General features: G+C 35.6%; 1 protein-coding gene and 2 pseudogenes across 12 annotated transcripts in view; 2 read left to right on the top strand and 1 right to left on the bottom strand.

Moving 5' to 3' along the window:
- The window catches only part of LOC126765669 (tau-tubulin kinase homolog Asator-like), a 403,818-nt gene extending 392,314 nt beyond the window's left edge, over positions 1-11,504 (bottom strand). For 7 of the 12 annotated variants that reach the window (XR_007668513.1, XM_050483281.1, XM_050483282.1 and 4 more), the window contains exon 1: positions 11,247-11,502. The gene's annotated coding sequence lies outside the window, so the exon portion shown is untranslated. Of the gene's footprint in view, positions 1-11,246 lie in introns of all 12 variants that reach the window. The other 5 variants (XM_050483278.1, XM_050483279.1, XM_050483280.1 and 2 more) reach the window with 3 other exon arrangements.
- LOC126765857 (uncharacterized) lies at positions 2,386-9,500 on the top strand (annotated as a pseudogene).
- A 10,491-nt stretch (positions 11,505-21,995) lies between the features above and the next one.
- On the top strand, positions 21,996-22,198 carry LOC126766340 (small nucleolar RNA U3; annotated as a pseudogene).
- Positions 22,199-23,188: the final 990 nt, after the last annotated feature.

Raw genomic sequence — 23,188 nt, 5'->3', positions numbered from 1 at the left:
CTTGGATTCTTATGTCTGTATTTTCACTGTATTGAATAGTTTATTATATGCATAATAGTATAAAATATATACCACAGCAACGCGTGGCTGGATCCCCTAGTATATACATATATATACTTATGTAGTTGCCGCTGATTTATGGCTATTGATATATTTGCATTTAAAGTTCAAAAATTCAACCGTATAAAATGCGTGTTTTTCGTACTTATTACGAATTTTACTCTTATATATTTAACTTTTCTATCCACTAAAGCTTCACTGATTCGCTTCTACCCATTTATTTTATATAAAATTGTGCAAAAATAACTTCTATTCAATATTTAACTTTCGTTCAATTCTTTTTGTTCACACAATAACAAAAGGGTTGCATTTCAACTAATAACAGTTATTACATTACGTACGTATTTTATAAAAGAATTAAACAAATAAAAGAAACAAATAATACCCCAATGACTGGAAATAAATAACACATTAGTTTTTCGCATATAATTATTTTAGGCAGTCGAAACCGTGTTGTCATACCGTACGGTCGCATTTTTTTTTTCTCTCGCTAGTGCTGTTGTTGAGCATCTGCATTCTAGCGGTGTCTGTGTTATAACGCTACTTTACAGTTGTGCACAAAAAACTTTTTTACTGTTATTTTCTTGTGGTGTTTATGTGTTATTGTTAACTTGTGCTACATTCCTACATTTTTGCATACATAAGAAGTAATATTTTCACAATGCCCCCTGGGGCCAACAATCTGGATGATAATAGGTTTGCCCCATTATCCTCAGCCCAAAAGACTAAAAGGAAAAAGCCTGAACAATCAACGTTGGAACTATTTCCGGAACTGCCCATAACAAAGAAGGATGACCCCAAATACCTCGTCATTAAGTCGCGGGATGCCAGTAAACCTATTACATCCATCTCCTGCTTCGCGATTTATAAAGGTATTCAATCTATCAGTAAAGATATTAACAACTTCTCGTCACTTCGCGATGGCAGCCTACTTCTCCTTGTAAAAAATCAAAAAATTGCTGATAAATTCCTTTTCACTAAGAATCTACCCGGTGCAGGTGCTGTTGAAGTCGCTCTTCACAGCACCCTTAACTCAGTCAAGGGCACAATTTATGTCCCCTTTATTTGCCAACTTAGCGACGATGAAATAATTGAAGGTCTCAAGGAACAAGGTGTCTCTGCAGTCCATAAGTTTAACAAAATGGTTAAAGGCGTTCGTGTACCTACTGGTGCCGTATTATTAACATTCAATAATTATACACTTCCTAACAGAATTGAAGTAGCCTGGAGAACCCTAGATGTCCGTCCGTACTACCCTAATTCTATGCGCTGCAAAACTTGTCAGCTATTAGGACACACCGCTAAGCACTGCCATAAATCTCCTTCCTGTGTCATTTGCAACCTTCCTCCTAACCACTCTCCACCTTCTGATTGCACCAGTTTACTGCACTAACTGCGACAAAAGCTAACAACGATTCATCCTCCACCAACAACCCATTGCATCACATAGAACTTCCAGAAACCTCAAAGAACTCCCCTCTTCTATACCCCCCACCACGACCATATCCCTCGGTTCTTAGTGGCAAGTGCTATCGGTCCAATTGTAGATGACAAAATCCGTCCATTATCATCATATAATGTCTTTCAAATCGAAAGGGGTTTAAAACACATTTGCGGCGATAACACCGTTGTAACGGAATTAAGATCTGGTGACCTCCTCCTAAAAGTCGAAAATGCGAAATCGCCCGAAAAGTATATTAAAGCAGCCCACATAGGCATTATACCTGTAAAAATTACCTCTCACAAAGGTCTTAACACCACTCAAGGCAGAATATTCTCCAGAAATCTAATCAATCTCTCCGAAGAAGAATTAGTAGAAGGGCTAGGAAACCAAAAAGTGATCGAAGTCAAAAAAATCATGCGAAAAGTTGGTGACGCACTAATCTCTACTGGAGCTGCAATTGTGACATTCGACCTAATCCGTAGACCAGAAATCCTTAAATTAGGATGGGAAAGGGTTCGTGTGCAAGAATTTATCCCAAATCCGATGCGGTGCAAAACCTGCCAAAGACTCGGTCATACCAAAAATAGATGTCGAAATATTGAGCTATGCAGCCAGTGTGCAACCTCTCCCCCACATAATTCATGCCCAAGAACATTCTGCATAAACTGCCAAATTGAAACCCATCCATCCAATGACCCAGGCTGTCCCACTTTCCTTAAACACAAGTCAGTAAATAAAATAAAAATAGAGCGCCGATGCACAATTAGAGATGCATGGAAAATCTTCAACAGCGACCCCAGCACACATCAAATTCAACCCCCTCAAAAAAAAAAACAAAGGCGCCGTCCTTCGCACAAATTGTAAAAAACACCAGTAATATAATGACTGAACCAACAACTGCAAACACAGCACACGACTTGCAAACAACTCCAGCAAACAAGCCCCATGTAGAAACTACAAACAACAACCCACAAGCAAATAACGGAGCATCCAAGAAAACAAGTCATACTAAATCAATCACACAAACAACTTCAACCATATCCAAACCTCAGCAGAAAAACAATACAACAACATCCCCAGCAAGACAACAAACAGCAACTAACGCCAGCACACCAGAAATAGCGACTACAAGTAGAAATGCAGAAAATAATTCCAGCCCACCCACCCCTACATACCCCAGTCCCAATCATCAGTGATACCGAGATGTCACCTTTCAGCCAATTACACGCAAAATTCCCCGATCTTAACGTCCTCATAACACCAAATACATATAAAACAACATTACCGTCACACAAGTCATCCAACATAGATAAGTCATAAATATAAATTTCCTTATACTAACCCTTTAATTCATATACAAACACACATATTATATAACAAATGTTACCATTATTACAGTGGAACATAAATGGATATTACAATAATTTCATCGATCTTGAAATATTAATTAAATCACACAATCCCTCTGTAATCCTTTTAAATGAAACCCACCTCCCCTACATGGTCAATGCTCGTACCCCTTTGGCCTATGTTGGTTACTTTCATAATTTGCCTCATATTTTATCTAGTAAGCAAGGAATTGGTATCTTAGTGAAGAAAAATGTCCCGCACATATGTTATCCTCTCCAATCCCGCATCTCTTCCTTGGTATTAGAAATTCAATCCCCCAATAAAATATCCATTGTCTGCGCCTACTCCCCTCCTGATCAAACATTTTCAACCACTGACTTTAATAGTATTTTTCCGTCAACTGATAGTCCTTTTATTGTGGCAGGCGATTTTAACGCCTGGAGCCCTATGTGGGGTTCCACTTCGCTTAATGCTAAGGGCCGTGTAATTGAAGACTCAATCCTTGCCTCCAACTCCTTTGTCCTTAATAACGGTTCCCCGACTCACTTCTCTACTCACAAATCCTTCACCCACCTTGACCTCACCATATGTTCGATTTCCCTTTCTGCCAAATGCGCTTGGCTAGTAATTGATGACCTCCATGGCAGTGATCATTTCCCCATTATTACCAGACTCCCTTCAAACCGTTCTCCTTCAACATTTCGCCCGAGGTTGAAATACCAGACTGACTCTGCTGATTGGTTAAAGTTCCAAGATGCGTGTCTACATGGTTGCAGCTCCTATCCCATTTCCCTTAACGTCAACGAAGAAACGTCCCGCGTCCAAAAAATCATCAGAAGTGCGGCTAATCTATCTATCCCACAATCAGGTAGCAAAACTCGTAGGCCGGCTCCATTGTGGTGGAGCGCTGAACTTTCAACTTTAAGGCAAGCCAAACAAAGTACATGGCATGAATATAAGCGTGAAAGGTCTTCCTCCAATCTCCTTCAGTACAAAAAAGCTAATGCTAATTTTCGCCGCAAAGCCAAACTTGCGAAAGCTGCCTGTTTTGAAAAATTTACCAGCAACATTAACTCTTCATCCAACCCAAGAAGGATCTGGGCCGACATCAAAAGACTAACTGGGATGGCTTCTTTTCCTACAATATCTGCCTTAAGTTCCGCTCGCGGCACTCTTCTATATCCTTTAGATATAGCTCAAGAGTTCGCCAGCTACTTTTCTACGGCCTCCTCCGATTGCAACTTCCCCCCTGAATTTATTTCAAATAAGTACCAAACAACCTCATCCCGGTTTCCACCCAGCAATCTTTCGATCTCTGCCAAGTACTTAGAAAAAGACTTATCGCATTTTGAGCTGGTCTCTGCCCTTTCTTCAGTAAAAGGCAAAACACCTGGCCACGATAGAATTTCTTACCCCATTATCAAGAACCTTCCCCTTCCTATCCTATCCCGCCTTCTTAACCTCTACAATAATATCTTTTCTACAGGCATTTTCCCCCAAGCTTGGAAAACCAGCTTGATAGTTCCCATCCTCAAACCTGGTAAATCTCCTCTTGATGTCTGCAGTTACCGCCCAATCTCCCTTCTCCCGTGTTTAGGCAAACTGCTAGAAAAAATGATTGCTACCAGACTCTCCTGGTATGCCCGCAAAAATAATTTCATTCATCATAACCAAGTTGCATTCAAAAGAGGGCAGGGTACTATCGACTCACTTGTTCATCTTGACCACTACATTTCTAATGCTCTGTCTAATAAAAATCACATCTCCTTGATGTCTCTCGATTTTCAAAAAGCCTTCGATCGAATAGGCATTCATATCGTACTAAGACAACTAACCAAATGGAAAGTGGGTCCGCGAATCTTAAACTTTATAAAATCTTTTTTATCCCATCGTAAAATAAGTGTCCTTATCTCGAACACCCGCTCCTCTATCCTTCCCCTAGATAATGGCACTCCTCAAGGATCACCCTTATCGGTGATTCTCTTCATTATAGCGTTTGATGAACTTAGCGAACTATCTAAATTTACCACTATTGAGCACCAACTGTACGCTGACGATGTTCTGGTGTACTCCAAAAACACTGATCAAGCAGCAGTTCAAAGAACCTTCTCCGATATCCTCTCCAAAATCTTCTCCTGGTCGCAAACTTCCGGCGCTTCAATTTCCCCTAGCAAATCCAAATTGTTGCACATTTGCAGAAAAAGAAACTGTATCACACATACCATAACTTTTTCCAATATAACTATAAATTGTACAAATAGCCTTAAGTTTTTAGGTTTAATATTAGACTCTAAGTACTCTTTCGCACAACATTGTCAATATGTAAGAGATAGATTAATGTCCAAACTATTAATAGTTAAGTACCTCTCCGCAAAGCGCTCATTTATCGGTCCGGCACTGTTGATTAACGTAACCAGGGCACTTATTGTCTCAACTATACAATACGGTTTGGAAGTTTATGGACATCACGCAAAAAATAAGTTGAAAATGCTTACTGCCCCTTACCACGCTGCAATTCGAAGATCGCTGCGCGCGTTTCCAACGACTCCCTTAAATAATTTATTCGCAGAATCTGGGCTAAATACAATATTCGATGACGCCGAAGATTCAATTCGCAAACTCTATGCTAAGCTGATGTTTTCACCGAATGCTCTTCTTAGAACGGACCTACAATTAGCGATTTCGCGCAAACGGCCACCCAAAGTGCAATCATCTGTTTACTTATGCGGCAAATTCGCAAAGGATATCGGCCTTCCTCTCCAAAGGCCTCATATTCGCAAAAGCATTCATCCGCCGTGGCTGTTTAGAAATGATTCTTTTATCAATGAACTTGTCCATCTGCGGAAGGCGAATACTGCCAACGATGTATACAAGGCAAATTTCCTTGAAGTGGCAGCTAAATATAAATCCACTGGATGGGATCTGATTTTTACCGACGGCTCAAAATCATCACAGACTTCATTTGCTGTCGTGAAAGAACATGGAGAAGTAATTTCTTATGGTATCTTGTTTAATTTCTGCTCGATTTTCACAGCAGAAGCCGTGGCAATATTCAACGCGATGCTTTATTCCGTACGAAATAAAGGAAAATGTATAATTTGCTCTGACAGTATGTCATGCTTTCAAGCTATTAAGGGATGTAACCAAACCAACCCCGTTATTGAAAACATTCGTGACATCCTTATTTCACACCCCCAGAATATCAAAATCATGTGGGTCCCCGGTCACGCAGATATAAACGGCAACACGATTGCCGATAAGATCGCTAAAGATATGGTTCTTACTCCTACCATAACTTCCAACGTTCTTTTTAAAAGGGATATCTATTGGATTATAAATAATGAGAGGCAAAAAAAACTGCTAACCGAGTGGAGCCGATATAGCCATCACTACTCCTCAATCAATCCCAGTCGTACAAAGCCCTGCTTCTCTCTGACCATCCCGACAAATTACATTACTCAATATACCCGTCTCCGACTTGGCCACACGATTATTACAACCTCTCATTTGCTTCAAGGCGCTACTCCTAGTTGCTGCCCTTTCTGCAACTTTTCACTTAGCATTAACCACCTCTTGGATTGCTGCCCGAAACTTGACGCCCAAAGACTACACTATTTCAATGATATTAATCCTACACAGCTGTTAAAAAACCCTACTGACAATAATATTAGCAAGATATATAACTTCCTCAGAGAGACCGACCTACTCCGACGCATTTGAAACCGCCCTAGTCAACATGCCAGCCGAAAGCCTCCGACGCTAGCGCTGCGTTATCTTTAGTTTATGTAATAATTTATTGTTATGTAAACTTTTATAAATAGATATCTGTCATCTCTTCCCGTCTGGAACTACTCCTTTCTTACTGGCCGGTGATTTTAACGCTTGGAGCTCCCTTTGGGGGTCTTCCTCAGTTAATCCGAAAGGTCGAATTATTGAAGATGTTATACTTAGTTCTAACTGCATTGTTCTTAATGACGGTTCTCCCACCCACTTTTCCACTCACTCTTCCTTTACACATATTGACCTATCGCTTTGTTCCCCATCCCTACTCACCAAAACTGAATGGCTCCGGATCGATGACCTACATGGTAGCGATCACTTCCCCATTCTTTCTAAAATTTCCTCTCCCCATCATGCATCCCGGTTTAAGACTAGAGTATGCTTTAAAACAGACTCGGCTGATTGGGATATACTTGAACATTTCTGTGAATTTCATTCCCGTCTTTTCCCCATTTCGGCCAATGTCCATCAGGAGTCCTCACGTATTCAAAAAATTATCCGTTCCGCAGCTAATTATTCCATACCTCAGTCCTCCTCAGCCAAACCTGCACCTCGTTGGTGCAATAGTGAACTCTGTGCGTTTAGGCAACAAAAACAATTTGCTTGGCACGAATTCAAGCGCACTCGTTTAAATGCTAACTTAATGCAATACAAAAAATCTAATGCGATTTTTCGTCGTAAGGCGAAATCTGCTAAAGTTCTTGTTTTCAAAAGTTCACTAGCGAAATCAATTCCTCTATTAACCCAAAAAAGATTTGGGCTGACATAAGGAGACTGTCTGGTTTAACCTCTTTTTCTCCGATTTCTCTCCTCAATTCCCCTCGTGGCAATCTTCTATATCCGCAAGATATACCCTAGGAATTTGGGCTTCACTTTTCCAACGTTTCCTCGGATTCCAGTTTTTCTCCTGAATTTTCCTCCAGCAAACTGTCCGCTCTTTCCTCCTCTTACCTGCCTCCCTCGAACTTGTCTTCTTCAGCTAGGTTTTTAGATTCTGATATATCCATTCTTGAACTCCTCTCTGCACTCTCTGTAGTTAAAGGCGAAACCCCTGGGATTGATAAAATACCCTACCCTATCATTAAACACCTCCCTGCTATCTCGTCTAATTAATCTTTATAATAACATCCTTCGGTCAGGCAACTATCCTCTGCTTTGGAAGACCAGCGCTGTCATTCCCATTTTAAAACGTGGTAAGCCTCCCTGCGAAGTCAATAGTTATCGGCCTATATCCCGCCTGCCTTGCCTAGAAAACTAATGGAGAAAATCATTGCTATCAGGCTATCCTGGTATGCTCAATCTCACAATCTTATTCACCATAACCAGTTTGCATTTAAGAAGGGGCAGGGGACGTTAGACGCTCTTCTGCATCTTGACCAATTTGTCTCTGATTCATTATCCCACAAAAATCATGTATCGATACTTTCACTTCATTTTTTAAAAGCTTTTGATCGGATTGGTATACACGTGGTATTAAGGCAGCTTAGAAAATGGAAAGTCGGCTCACATATATATAACTTTGTTAAATCTTTTCTCTCTAAACGTAAAATTAGTGTACTTGTTTCTAATGTCCGATCCCCTATACTACCTCTTGATAATGGAACACCCCAAGGTTCCCCCCTTTCAGTCATACTTTTTATTATCGCATTTGATGAAATCAGTACAATTTTATCTGTCTTCCCTAATATCAGTCACCAAATCTATACTGATGATTTAGTATTATTTTCTAATGCCTCCGATTTGTCCGTTGTTACGTCTTCCTTTTCTAAAATCTTATCCCTCTTAATCCATTGCTAGGGTTCTTCGGGCACGTCAATTTCTTCCTCTAAATCTAAGTTATTACATATTTGTAAGAAACATCATTGTAATACACCCACACTTACCGTTAATAATATAAATTTAATCTGTACAGATAGTTTTAAGTTCCTAGGTTTAATATTAGACTCTAAGTATTCATTTAAGCAACATTGTCAATATGTAAGAAAAAGACTATTTGTTAATTTAAACATAATCAAGTATCTTTCATGTAAGCTTGGCCCGACTCTTCTGGTAAAGGTCTTCAAAGCTCTCATCTTATCAATAATTAATTACGGCTTAGAAATATATGGACACCATTCTAAAAATCATATCAAGTTGCTTGCCGCACCGTATCATTCTGCTGCCCGTCGTTCTATTCGTGCGTTTCCAACATCTCCGATAAAAAAACATATTGCCTGAATCTGGACTGCCTTTTTTAAAAGACAATATGGAAGACAGCTTATATACACTCTATCCTAAGCTCATAATCAATCCCAGTTTTATTCTGAAAAAGGATTTCCACTCAGCTCTGACACGCATACGATCGCCAAAGATTCAATCATCGTTATACAAATGCGCCATGTTTGTGAAATTAAATGAGTTACAGCATAAAATAGCTTTACCTTGGAGTATTAAACACCCCCCGTGGCGTGTGAGTGTAGCCTCATTTGTTTCTGATTGAGTTCAACTACGAAAGAACAATACTTCCAGCAATGTTTATAAAGCCCACTTCCTGAAAGTAACAGCTCCTCTCAAATCAGCTGGTTGGAAACTTCTATTCACAGACGGATCAAAAGGTACTCACACCTCCTTCGCTGCAGTTAGTGAAGATGAAAACCCTATTTCGTATGACCTGATATTTTCTTTTTGTTTAATATTTACAGCTGAAGCTATTCAATAATTCTTAAAGCTGTTCAATACTCAAAGCTAAACAAAGGAAAATATATTATCTGTACTGACAGTTTATCCTGCTTTCTAGCTTTAAAAAACTGCAATAACTCCAATTACATCATTTGCGCCATCAGAGACATTTTGATATCTCTTCCACATAAACTCACAATCCTGTGGGTTCCCAGCCACTCGGGTATAATTGGCTAGGAAATGTGTCACTCTCTCACTATAACCTCACCATTTTTCGTTTAGGGTGATATCTACCGGCTCATCGCTCAACTGAGAAGCACCAATTTAGCTGTTGACTGGGTAATTTTCAATCACCATTACTCAAGAATTAACCCAAATCGCACGAAACCTAACTTTCCGACCTCTCTGCCAATCAATCTCATCACTCCGTACGTCAGACTCCGCATTGGACACACTATCATTACCAATGCACACCTTCCGGATGGTAGTCACATCAGCCAATGTCCCTTTTGTGAGTCAACGGTTAGTGTGCTACACCTACTCGTTTTTTGTCCTGCTCTGGACAGGCTCAGACTTAAAAACTTTAACAATGATGATCCTGTTCAGCTTTTAATGAACCCAACTATTAGCAACATATCTAAAATTAAGTTATCTAAAGGATACAGATCTCCTTCGTTGTATTTAAACAAGTTTCTAATTTCTCCCACCAGTCAGCCGAAAGCCTATGATCCTAGCGCTGCGTACTTTAGTTTATATCATAATTTGTTTATTATGTAAGCTTTAATAAAATACAATAAAAAAATTATTTTAGGCATTGGCGTCCTTCAGCCGCGCTCCAAAATAAACGCGTCAGTACTTTCGCGTGACAACGTCAGTACTTTCGCGTTGAGCTCCGTTTAACAAAATACGCTCTCCTGATTTTATTAAGATACCTGACATATTGGCCGATATATGCGGCACAAAGTCACCACAAAGTTCGAAAATCTTTATATTATATATTGGGCTATTGGTTCGATTCAACCCTTTTTGACATACAGACATCCCATTTTAACAAAAGGATTATCCCTTTATTTCAGTTATACATATATGTACATATATTAGATATTTACCAACATTTGCGATCAATAGTCAACTATGTTTGGAACTTTAAATGCAAATATCTCAAAAGCCATAAGTCAGCTATATGTACATACATGTATGTGACCTGGTCTACGGAAAGGGGTCTTAGGTGTCAAAAAATCAATTTTCACTTTTTAGTTGATTCTGATGGAAGATGAGATGTTAACAGCTGTTTCCCAGAAAACTAGTTTTCGTACGTTAGCTCCCTTTTCGTAGACCAGGTCACATATATTTTCTTGATCTGGAGGATCTCCTCTATCCGTACATACCCATTTTAACCTCGAAATCGGGGGATGCTATTCTTAAATTTACCCATATACATATATTCTTGATCTGGAGAACTTCCTCTATCCGCCCATACCCATTTTATTCCCGAAATCCTGGGACGGTATACAAAAGTTTTCCCGCAATAAGTGGCAGTTATATGCAGAGGAATATTCCTTATTTCGAGAATCTCCTCTATCCGTTTATTCTTCATCACCCATCCATGTACATATATTTTTAAAATATTCCATAACATTGTGTTGTTATGTAGAGATGGTTCATTATATAAAAGTGATTGAACTTAAGCATTAACTAAATTGTCAATAGCCTGCAACCAATCCACTTCAATGTAAATCTAAACCAAATTTCTTTGAATAATCAATTGGCGACAAGATAAGAATATAATTGGAGGGAGATACATCCACGTATGTAAATACTATATACATACATATCCAAATATGATAAATTTATTCATTTACTTTCACATATCGGAATTTTATCGATGCTAAATAAAACGTTGTGGTGATTTCTTTAATAATCTTCTTCATTTTGCATTCACACATTCATTTACCGTATATCTGCTATTCTTTATAACTATGTATATACTTTGTGACAGGGCATTTTCCACATAGTTTTATCTGGACCCCTGTGAATGGAGATATCGCCCACCGACATTTAACACCAACTTTGTTAAAAAATCCTCGTTTTATATGGATGTCGAAATCAAATTATACATCACTCCCGCAAACCAAAATATTTTAATATCGAATTATTGAACACTTCCGGAAATTAAATATTCGGAAAATTTCTAATCTATCGATAGTACAATCGGTTTTAAAAGTGAAAACACACACAAATAATTATATAGAACTCACGGGGCATCTCGACAAGCAAAAATTTATTGAATACTAACTGTATTGCTGTACGTATTGCCTGTAGATACTCCATATTACTTAAGGAATACAATATATGTCATACAAATTAGTATGCCATATATTGAAAGCAATGAACTGTCACTTCAGCAGTTTGACAGCTCAGTTTTCATTTCTGTAAAAATTTCGAAAAGGCAGCATTCCATTTTCGCATATATCGAAGGTAGTTTCATTTCGGTAATTTTATATTTAGTAGAGCGAGTATTAGACGGTTGTAATGAATTTTAAAAATAAAGTACGTTTTCAAAATAATTTAATACATATTTCCAAACAAATTAATATTTAGTTTAATATTTCTAATTTGCGGAAAAATTATGCAAAATGTATTGGCGATTGAGCGAAGTCTTAAATTTAATAAACTAAAGCATAAATCAAAATCATGTGATCAATTTGAAAGGTGAATTTTTAATTTATACTTCGTGTGTTTTTCGAATGGGTAAATTGTAAATTGGAAGTACTGTTAGTAACATCTATTTTAATTTTCAAGTCAAAATATTCATTAGTATTTGAGATACACGTTTTTTGTGAGGCTTTAAAAGTGAATTCTTTGATTTTTACTATGTCTGAATTTATTGAACCAAGTAGTGCGATCTCATACTTCGTTATTCGTGATTATTTCGCAACATTTTCAACTAATATCGTGCCGCAACCACCGCATTCGCTTGATTTACCTTTGTGTAACTTCTGGCTATTCAGCAAATTCACATGACCATTTCGAGCACACCGTTTTGACTCAATTGAAGATTTTTGACGGAGGATTTTTCCAAGTGCTATGATGACTGGAAAATTCGTTGCTATAAGTGTATTGCAGTGGGAGGGGATTACTTAGAAGGAGATGAAATGGGCAAAATTCAACTTTAAATTTGATCACAGTAGTATATAAAATTTATGCTACATCTATTATAGTCGGAAAATATAAAATCCTTATTTCCAAGAAATACATTTGTAGAAAAAAGTATATTTATCTTGTTTTTAATTTCCACATAAATTTTTTTCATGCAAATAAAAATTTAAACAGTTCAAGAAGTCAAATCTTGCGCTACAACAGCTCGTACCTACATACTCGATGCCTTTTCAAGTGCTGACCACAATGCTCGCGACACGACATGGCAGCCCGACAGTGAACTAAAAATGGTGTCGTGAAACCTACTACATGAACATTTGTGAGAAGGCAGCAACATAACAATGGCCGGCATGTACACAGGACAACGCAGTTGTCCATTTAGTATGTACACAATTTCGTTGTGGCCATACTAATACCTTGCACTTCAATGAAATTTTAATATTTTGTTCAAAGTGAAAATTTGTATGCAAAAGATAAGTAAATATGCATATTTATTTGTTTTAAATTATCAATTGTTATTACAAATGATATAATAGAGTTATTATATGCTTTTATTTGTAAAAAACGTCAAGTTTCTTAGAGCTTTGAATAATTTTACATTTTACATATTAGTGGCATCACCACTCTACCTCCTCTTTCTATTTTCCATTCTACTGTCAACTCTACCGTCGTTCTACTGCTGTTGGCAAATATAGGAATATGTTGAAGTTAGCGAGAGCGACAACTGTCAGCCTGCAGTCGTATAGTCGTGCAGCTGTCAAAATAACAGTGTCCATAAGAACGTGTGTATTTTAATATTTGACAGATGTCGTTTGCGGTCTGTCGCCAGCATTGTGTTCAGCACTTCGCAAATGATTATGTTATGATAAGAAATGCCCACAAACAGATTTGGCAACGGCAATGACAATATATTTCACAGTTAGTATGCCATAAACTTGAGTCTGTCCAGATGCGTGGTAAGTACATGTTTATATTATTGCCAGGACGACGAGGAGAGACGAAAGATCGCCTTCGTACTCGCGTGGTACGCTTTGTTCGTAACCAGAGATAAAGAGATGTCCAACTCCTCTCTCACTGGAAGTGAGAGAACAATTGCTAAACGTCAAAACCACCTAAACTTTGACAGTTGACTGGATTGGGGAGGTTTTGACGTTTAGCAATTGGAAACGAGCGATGGCCAGATTGAAATCTTACCAAAAAAATATGTAAACGGAGAAATTTGTTGCCGCTGTTCAAGATCCCTAATAAAAATTTAAAACAATGAAAATCAAAGAAAATGCGAAATTTAAATATATTTCATGAAACGTTTTGTAATTTGATGCATAATAGAATTAATTTTCAATTACAAATGATTAACAACATTTGATAATTCAGAACTAACAGGCTTAATTCAGCTTATTAAGTGTTGAAAGATCAAAAGTCAGTTGTTTTAATATACCATAAAATCATATAAAAGGATTTAAGTAGTTTCGTCATATATTAAAAGTCCAATATATAATAATTTGCAATCGTAATAAATATTGGGTGTTTTAATTTAAAATTTAAAATAAAATGTTATAAAACACGATTATTTTGAGGTTGTGGCGACTTATGCACCACAATATTGAATTACAGATTATTTATTAAGATAACTCAAAAGACTTCTTCACTTGTTGGCGTCTATACAAGAAGTGACGCTTCTTAAAACTAAAAGCTTAGAATTCAGTTGAAACTGTAAATTTCCAAGAAGAATATAAAGAGAATGAAATAATAGAATAACTGACAAACAGTGCTGCCAGATGTGGTACGACTTGTCTGAGTGCCCACAAGGTGCTCTCACGCTGGAATAAGTTGGGCATCCCATTATCCCTCTTCGTAACAGTACGCTGCCACGCAATTAAACATTCTCTTTCATTTTTAAATTATTTTCATGGTTGAAACAGCGCTCGGATACAAATGAATATATACGATGTTTTCGGAAATTTGACTTTTGTTATTTATTTTTTTATGTATTATGCATAGTCAAATAGCAAAATTTTTAAAAATGGTGAAAAGTATAAAAAATATGCTTAATTTAAAAATGTTTTAGCATTTAGAAGTAATAAATGTAATAATATACAAATTAGTTTTAATAAAAGCGGAGTTACTTCTACTGATTCAAATTAATATGAAAATATTACGACGATTTTTGAAGTTATACTTCTTATATACTTGCTCAATATAAATCTACGCAACCTTGTCTGCGAAGATGTTCGAGCAGCAAGCGAAGCGGTGACAATCGGCGATCGTTTGTTCGTTTCTTTCGGCACAGCTCGGCTATTCTACCAACAACACAATGTTGCCATGCTTATGCTGTTGTTGTTTTTGTAGAACAATGTTTAAATTTTTGGTTGGTGACATATTCAATTAAAAATCAATTCTGTTGGGAGTCGAACCTACGCACCTCCTACGTGCTCGTCGTCACTTTCCAATCGCTTACCACCTAGACCACCATTGACACTTGTATTGCGTTGTCCTAATTATGGTTTGGTTATGCATGAAAGAAATATACAATGGATCGCCGATTGTTACCTCTTTCCTTGCTGCTCCTGCGCATATGTATGTTTGTATGCTTGTTCATTATTGAAGTAAACTCTTTTTCCTTTCCTTTGTCTTTCATTTCTGCGAATTCTCAACTATTTTATGTGCCCTTTTGTTGAAATACCCTGCGTTGGTCCATTTTTTGGAAATCGACCCGCGATGACGAAGTATTCTCAGTATATACAGTAATAAACCTTTTCTTTGTTTACATACATATACTCACCTCTAGAAAATCTTAGGGTGTTGTGTTACACTTTTTTTGCTACTTTCATGGTAATCAGGGTGTTGTGTTAGCATTTAAACTACATATAAATTTTAAATTTTGATGACCGAGACTTTAAAAGATATTAAATAATGCAAGTTTTTACGTTATTTAAGTGATTATATTGAATTACTTTGCATATCTGTTCAATTTTATTGGGATATTAGTTGTTGTTTAATGTTAAATCAGTTGTTTTTTTTTTTTGTGGAATTTTTAAACACGCTTCAAGTATTTCCAAATTTTTTCATGCAGTAGGATACAATCCTGGGTGGTAATTTGTCGTTTGACATATACAAATTGACAACTCGTTAGCCGTTATAGGAAAACATCAATTGGAAATTGAGTTTGAAATGAAAGATATGTCGAAGTTTTTAATAAGAATTTTAATAAGAATACATATTAGTGTTAATAATAAAGTTTATATTAAAAATTGTAGAGCCTTTTTATTGCTACGAAAATTCACAACCCGACGTTTTAAAATACTTTTTATAAGAATTAGAACATATTTTTCTTTAAGAATTTTTAATAGGCAGGCAGCCAGCCCTCATTTTCGGCACATCAAATTTTTGAGCATTTCACATAGGTAACTACCTCCCCCTTCTAAAAGCTAGCTTCTGTATTTTAATATATTTAATAGAATTGTAGGATTTTGGATGCATCTATTGTGAGAGCTTAGAAATCTTTATTAATTATTAAATTATTTTGTGCAATATTTTTATTAAATTTTATGTAAATTATTAATTATTTTTAATTTAAGTTGAAAAGGTGAAAATAGGCCTACCGGAGAACCGAACACCTAAAAAAAGTCTGTAACGCGCTTTATTGCAAACCTCTGGGGTGGTGTGGAAAATGCAAAACTTAAATATTCAAAAATAAATTATCAAAAATAGTATACGGATGAGAATTAGAACGATGTATTAAAAATTCAGCTTCAAATGCCTAAATATCTTCTTTTCAAATTAAAATTATTGGTAATAATATTTCAAAAACTTACGAATACAAACCGTTTTATGTTTTCTGTCTGTCAATTGAAAACAAATACATTCAGAAGAAAACTCACCACCGAGAAATCTAAGAACAGGGCTGCTTTTTATTAATAAGAACTCACTACATAAAGAATATCTGACTATCAGTAAATGATATTTTTATGGGCGAAACATGACACACTATGGCGTTTAAATCAAATATTAGTAAATATATGTCATTAATAAATAATTTCCTTTTATATTAAGCAACAATATTTATAGTTTTTGTTATTTAATAGAATAAATTTGCTAAGTATTTACTGCCTCAATATATACAGCACTGCGTTGCTACCTCTGAAAATCCAAGATGGCCGCTATTCACCCCTCAGAAAGCTACCACGAAAAGGTTATCTACTGTATATACTGTGGAAGTATTTTCGTTTTATCTGACAGCGTGAGGTTAAGAAGTTCATTTCTAATTTTGTCTTGTGGCATATTAGAAATGATGTTTCTTCGAAAATCGTTCGCTTACAACGGATAAAACGACTTCTGAGTGGTGATTTTAATGAATAAATTCCTTTTTGTTGAAATGCTCTGCGTTGGCCGTTGAAAAGTTAAGACTATACTTCTCAGGATCATTCATTCCTTTCATTTTTTCAAAGAAATTAATGACCTTTAGAAATATGCATATTTGCATTATTTCGTTGTCATTTCCACATTCGTAGCAATAGAATTTCTATAAAAAAATAATAATAATAATATACATATACATAATATTGCTGTGATAAATTTAATTTCTATTAGTAAGAAAAATATTTATTTGTATAGTATACGATGTTAAAAGCAAAAAAATAAAAATTTATTCTGTCGAGATTCGAACCTGTGGTAGCAACTTGACTTTCCAAGCGCTTACCACCAACACCACCATTGACGCTTAGGTTGCGCTGACTTAAGTATGGTTTGGTTATGCATGTACATAAGAAACATACGATGGTTCTAATAATTTTGTTGAAGTATAGAAATATGCTTTTGTAGAACATTTGCTTTCGCAAACATACAGACAAATGTGCAAACGACATAATATATGTATGTATGATTGTTTCTATACAAAAATCGGCTGAAATGTGTGAGAAAATAAAAAATGGACAACTAGGGCAAATAATTTTTAAAAAATTTATTGACAATTAAATATAAATGAAAATACATGTAAATTTACTTAAATTTATTTAAATTTATTGAAATTTCGTTTCGCATTTTTCGGCACTTTCAAATTAATTAATATAAATAAAATTCACGACTTAACCTGCACACGTCTTATTCGCGCAAAATTTCCAACTTTATGAAAATTGGCGCAATTATTGACACTTCAATTTATGTAAAGTTTAAAACGTGTTTACATATGAATATATAATATCTGTGGTCACAAGTGTGTTTTTTTGATTTTTCAGTAGAGCATTTTAAAGATTCAAAGTAAAAATTGAAAAAAGTTTTTGAAGGAATCCCGGAATTTTTTTTTTTAAATATCTCAAGTGATATCATATCCATCTTATACTGCCAAAAAACTTAGGTAAGTGCCCGTAGTTTTTAAAATACGCTTAAAAATGTGATTCAATCCTTTTTCCCTAAAGTAATTTGACACGATTGAAAGACATAACTTAACTTGTGTTATTATTCCGAACTAAAGGTTCTACTCTCCGGCGACACAATTCAAGTTATGCCAATATTCCATAATATTAAACAAAATATGTTTAGCATAACATTAGTTGTGCTCTTTTGTCAAAGTTGGTTGTATATTAATCCGCAGTTTATTTCCATTGATTAACATATACCTATGTATATTATACATTCTTAAATAAAGGTGTTATTGAACTCAAATTAGTGCATTTATTTAAACAAATTAGCCTCTTGTAATGAAATGTGAAAGCTAAGAATAAAACATTGGAACTTCAGGCAATTTTATAGTACATACAACAAGATTTTGAAATCAGTTGATATTAGAAAAATATGAAATAAAATTAAAAAATAGTAAGTAATGCAATATGATAATAAAGAACTAAACGTGAATGTCCACCATTTAAAACATAAAACAGTGATTTTTATGATGACAGGATATCCTATTGAGAGGTATCGTTCTCAATGTTTTCAGTTGAGGTAGAGGTATCGCCAATGTCTGGATCAATATTCTGTATATTTCCTGAGTTTAAGTTGTTGTAGAAACTATGGAACATGGGATCGATTAAGTTTACAATGCTCAACAAGTCTTCCTTTTTCTCTTTCGATATAAGAGGAGTTGCTGTGAGTTTATCTTGGTCCCGAATGGTTAAGGAGCTGACACCACGCTTCATTACATTGAGTGTCTTAAAAGGCTGCGTATCCTCTAACGAAGTTTTGTATTTTACACCACCAAAGCGATTTTTAGTGTATCGGAGCCACTTCACATCAGACCACGTAAACTTTTCCCCATCTTCATTCACTTTCCTCCAATTAAATTTATTTTTAGCGATTGTACCAAATTTGTAAAATTTATTTTCCATTTCAATTACTTCAAACGTTTTGTTAGTACCAACTGAAAGAACGAATTGATACCAATCACGTGGATGGTGGATTTTCATAGTAGTCTTCTTCTTTTTTCGTTCGATGAGGGCGTGAGCCACATCACACTCCATATGTGTATGCCCTGGCTCAAGGAACTTATGCTCAATCATTTTAATATTAGGGTTGTTCTCTAAGAAAGCTATAAACATTGAGCCCACAAAGGAGTTTTTATTTTGGCCAACGCATGAATCGCTATAAAATACGGTTGAGTCAACATATTCGTCTGTTGACACCTTCTTTAAATGCTGGAAAATACATGATAATACATATTTCGTTAGCACCTCGCTGCCCAACTGCTTCGTGCCACATATAGCAAAAGGCCTTATTCGTTTCACAATCGTATATGGTTAAACTATAAGTATTCAACTGCCTCTTATAGTAGCAGACTGAGGTTTTGAGGTAAGGAGTTGGTAAAACTTGCTGCAAATCAAATGTGAACGTTTTTATATTTATGTGAGTTTTTGACAGATCTTTATCAAAATCCTTTGATTTATAAGCTCTATCTGCATCTGCGTGATGCCTTGCTTGTTTTTCAATCAACATTGTATATTCTGGCATATTTTTATTGATGTGGTCTAATTGGGATTTAAAACAGTCACATTTATTACAAGTATCAAGTTTCGGTTGTTTGAATTTTAAGTTCATTGTGTGGAAAATTTCCGAATATTTTGCTAAACTTATAGGAGTTTCAACCTCTTTGCAGTACAAACTGTACATTTTTGATATTGACAAGTCGGAGCTTAAATATTTAGCACTTGAATCACGCCGACAATAGTGACTTTCATAGGCAGGAAAGCTATTAATATGTTGCGTAATAGTTTCGACCAGTGATTCGTTTAGCTTGTTTATTGGAGTGAACTTACCTCTCTTATCGGCCAATGGTGATTTTGGATAATTAAGTTTCTTTTCAATCACATTCCTCAAAAAACTGTTTGTTTCTCCAAAGCACTTCAAAACACAACCTTTACAGACGTCAACTTTGTCGCTATCAATATTTACAGAATAATAGTTTGTTATTCGTCGAATTTTCGTTCTAGTTGATTTTTTTTCAGATAGCTTTTCGCCAATTTCGACGAGTCCACAAATGAAAAGTAGCCTTGATTTGTAGTCGCCCATTCTCCAATATTCCTCAAAAATGTGCTTTTGTTTTTCAAAAGGTACTTTCAGAGCGCATTTCTTTCGGCAACTTTCGAGAGGTAGGCACTTGCGACCAGCAACCACTTTTCCTTTTTTCGTGGTGTACGATCTTCCCGAATTTCTATTTAATTGTCTGTCTTTTTTTATATTTTTGGGAGGTTGAGTAAAGTTTTGGACATTTTCATCAGTATCGGCATATGGACTCTCTAATATTGACTCCGAAATATAAACAGGTTGATTCTCCTTTTCTGATTCCGTGGTCGCACTTGAAACAATATAGTCGGGATCTCTGATAGAATCATCGCTGCTAAAGTCCATTTCGAATAGTTGCGGAGATGTATTAACGATCTGAGTTGAGAACAATTTTGTAAAATTGCGTGAAAAATTGGCAAATCCGCAATCTACACTACATGATGTCTCATTCGGTACAACGGGATCGTGAAATATGTTTAAGAATAAGTTATCGCCTATGGCTGGAAAATGGCTCGTATGAAAATTGGCTTTCTCGAAGGGCCATTGATGTAAATCACGCGTTTCTGAAACTTCAATGACAAGAAAATGTGGAACAATTTAATAAAACTTGTTTCAAACACTTAGAATGTCGGATAAATTTTAACCTACCTTGGTCTTCCATTGTGTTTTGAATTTTCACTATGTAAATATGTACTGCAAAAAAGCACAATTCAGGACATTCTTTAAGCTAGCACTTGGAATAAAAAAGCAGGTCAAGTTAAATTGTTGGTTGCAAATAATTCGTTTTGGAAAAATACCATGTCTTTTGTTATGTTAACTAATGATAAGAAACACAGCACAAAACAAAAGCACAACTTAAGTTATGGTAGGCATTAGAAAAAAATACTTTGAATAAAACAACACAAATATACTTATGTAAGTTTCGGAACAACAAACTTACTTCGGAATAAAAGCACAAGTTAGATATGCTATTTTTCCGCACGCAAAAAATGAACAACCAGCCGCTCCGCTTGTTGAATGTGAACTGAGAACAAAAGCACAAGTGAGGCGAAAGGATGTGTTGTTATTCCCTGTGCAATTTGCAATCACTTTGATTTGATCAGTTTTTCTTTCGTTAATATCTCGCTAACTATTGGAGTGATCTTTATAAGATTTTGACACAATGTGAAATCAAGTATGGAGATTCCAACCATGATAATAACTCATTTTGGCCAGAAGTGGAGTTGTGTTGTTATGGCTTGGGACCACAGATATACATATTTGATTTTGGCGCAATTATTGACACTTGTCTTAATATACAAAATTGGGCCAAAACGAAACAATGAAATACATAATTACTTTTGCATGTCAATATGGAAATGCCGACGGCAAAACGCAAAGGCATATATTGCACATACATACATGCATGCGATTTCTTAGTCGAAAGCAAAAATTGAAGCATGAGAAATTGAAATGCCGACTGCAAAACGAAATTGCTTACATTCGTACATTGCGTATGAACCATGAAAATATCATCATAATGCTTAGGTAAATCTTTTATATATTTAAAATGAGTTATTATAAAATAAGATCAAATTAGCATTGAATAATTTGAAAAATAATAAATCAAAAATAAGAGAGTTCTACATACATATTTCCATCCTATGGAATATCAAAGAAATCATTTTATAAATACATTTATTTCTGTCTCTCCATATTCTCGGTTAGAATATGTGAGAGAATTGTAAAAAATGTTAAAATTGCGAGGCGAATTCCGACCTACAATGTTAACAAATGCGGTGAATTCCCTAATTTGAATCTATCAAATGTTCGCAGTCGAACCTGCACCTTCTCTATACTTTTAAGTTCTCTCGTCAGTCTTTATTTACTTTCTTTGCAAATCGACCCGCGATGACGAGGTGACTATTCACATGTGTGCTCATATGTATGTTTGTATGCTTGTGCATTATTGAAGTTATACTCCTTTTTCTTTCCTTTGTCTTTCATTTCTGCGAATTCTCAACTATTTTATGTGAGCTTTTGTTGAAATACCTTCGTTGGCCGTTGAAAAATTAAGGCTATACTTTACAGGATCATTTCTGTAATTAGTCTTCATTTACATTTTTTTGGAAATCGACCCTCAATGACGAAGTGTATCGTTTTATCTGACAGCGTGAGGTTTAAGAAGTTCATTTCTAATTTTGTCTTGTGGCATATTAGAAATGATGCTTCTTCGAAAATCTTCGCTTACAACGGATAAAACGACTTCTGAGTGGTGATTTTAATGAATAAATTCCTTTTGGTTGAAATGCTCTGCGTTGGCCGTTGAAAAGTTAAGACTATACTTCTCAGGATCATTCATTTCTTCAAAGAAATTAATGACCTTTAGAATTCTTTACTATTTTGTGCGACTTTTGGTTGAAATACTCTGCGTTAGCCGTTGAAAAGTTAAGACCTCACAGGATCATTTCTGTAGACAGTGTTTATTTACTAATTAATTCGTGTTCTATATAATATTGATGACTATTTGTAGTATTAGTACACAGTGAATAGTGATTTAAATAATAGATTTAAATGAATAGAGAGCGCGTAAAAAAAGATTCAACGTTTGCTGTTCCATCAATCTCTGCGGAAACATCTATAACTACTGATGAATCAACGGTCGTCAATTCACCGATAACTGCTGGGCCTTCAACGATCAAAGAAAGATGATTACGCTGCATATTCTCTTCCGCAACGAAGAGACAGAACTACTTTTCTAGTCAAAGTTCCTTCATTTAGACTTTGCTTTATTCTTCATTTTATGTTCATAATAAATTTATAAAATGTGAACTTAAGCTTTCTAGTTTTCTTTCATACAAAATGATATGCATTTCTTGAAATATCACTAAGAAGTATAACTTCATCCACGCGTAGGGACTCTACGCACCTTTTTTTATATCTTTTAAACGCAGGGAATTTAATACGAACATCATTTTATCTAAACGTCCGTTTCCAGCTCTAGAGTAAATGCTCTGGAAATGCTTCCATATATCTTGAGCTGTAGTCCATAAATTTTGACAACTGTTTACGTATTGTGAATGATGCACATTAGAAGAGCAAGAGAAAATAAACAAAGAAAATGTACTTATATTTGTAAAGCTTAGTATCCAGCTCTCAAGAAATGTCAGAACTTCATATAAAAAACGTTTATGAAATGGTCAAGTAAATTTCCTGCGGTAAATTTTTTTGTGCTAGTATGCAGTTCTAAAGAAATCTAGTACTAAT

This window comes from Bactrocera neohumeralis, unplaced genomic scaffold (assembly GCF_024586455.1).
Source record: "Bactrocera neohumeralis isolate Rockhampton unplaced genomic scaffold, APGP_CSIRO_Bneo_wtdbg2-racon-allhic-juicebox.fasta_v2 cluster11, whole genome shotgun sequence".
NCBI lineage: Eukaryota > Metazoa > Arthropoda > Insecta > Diptera > Tephritidae > Bactrocera > Bactrocera neohumeralis.
Note: the sequence above shows the minus strand (reverse complement) of the source record. Positions and strands in the feature narration are given on the sequence as shown.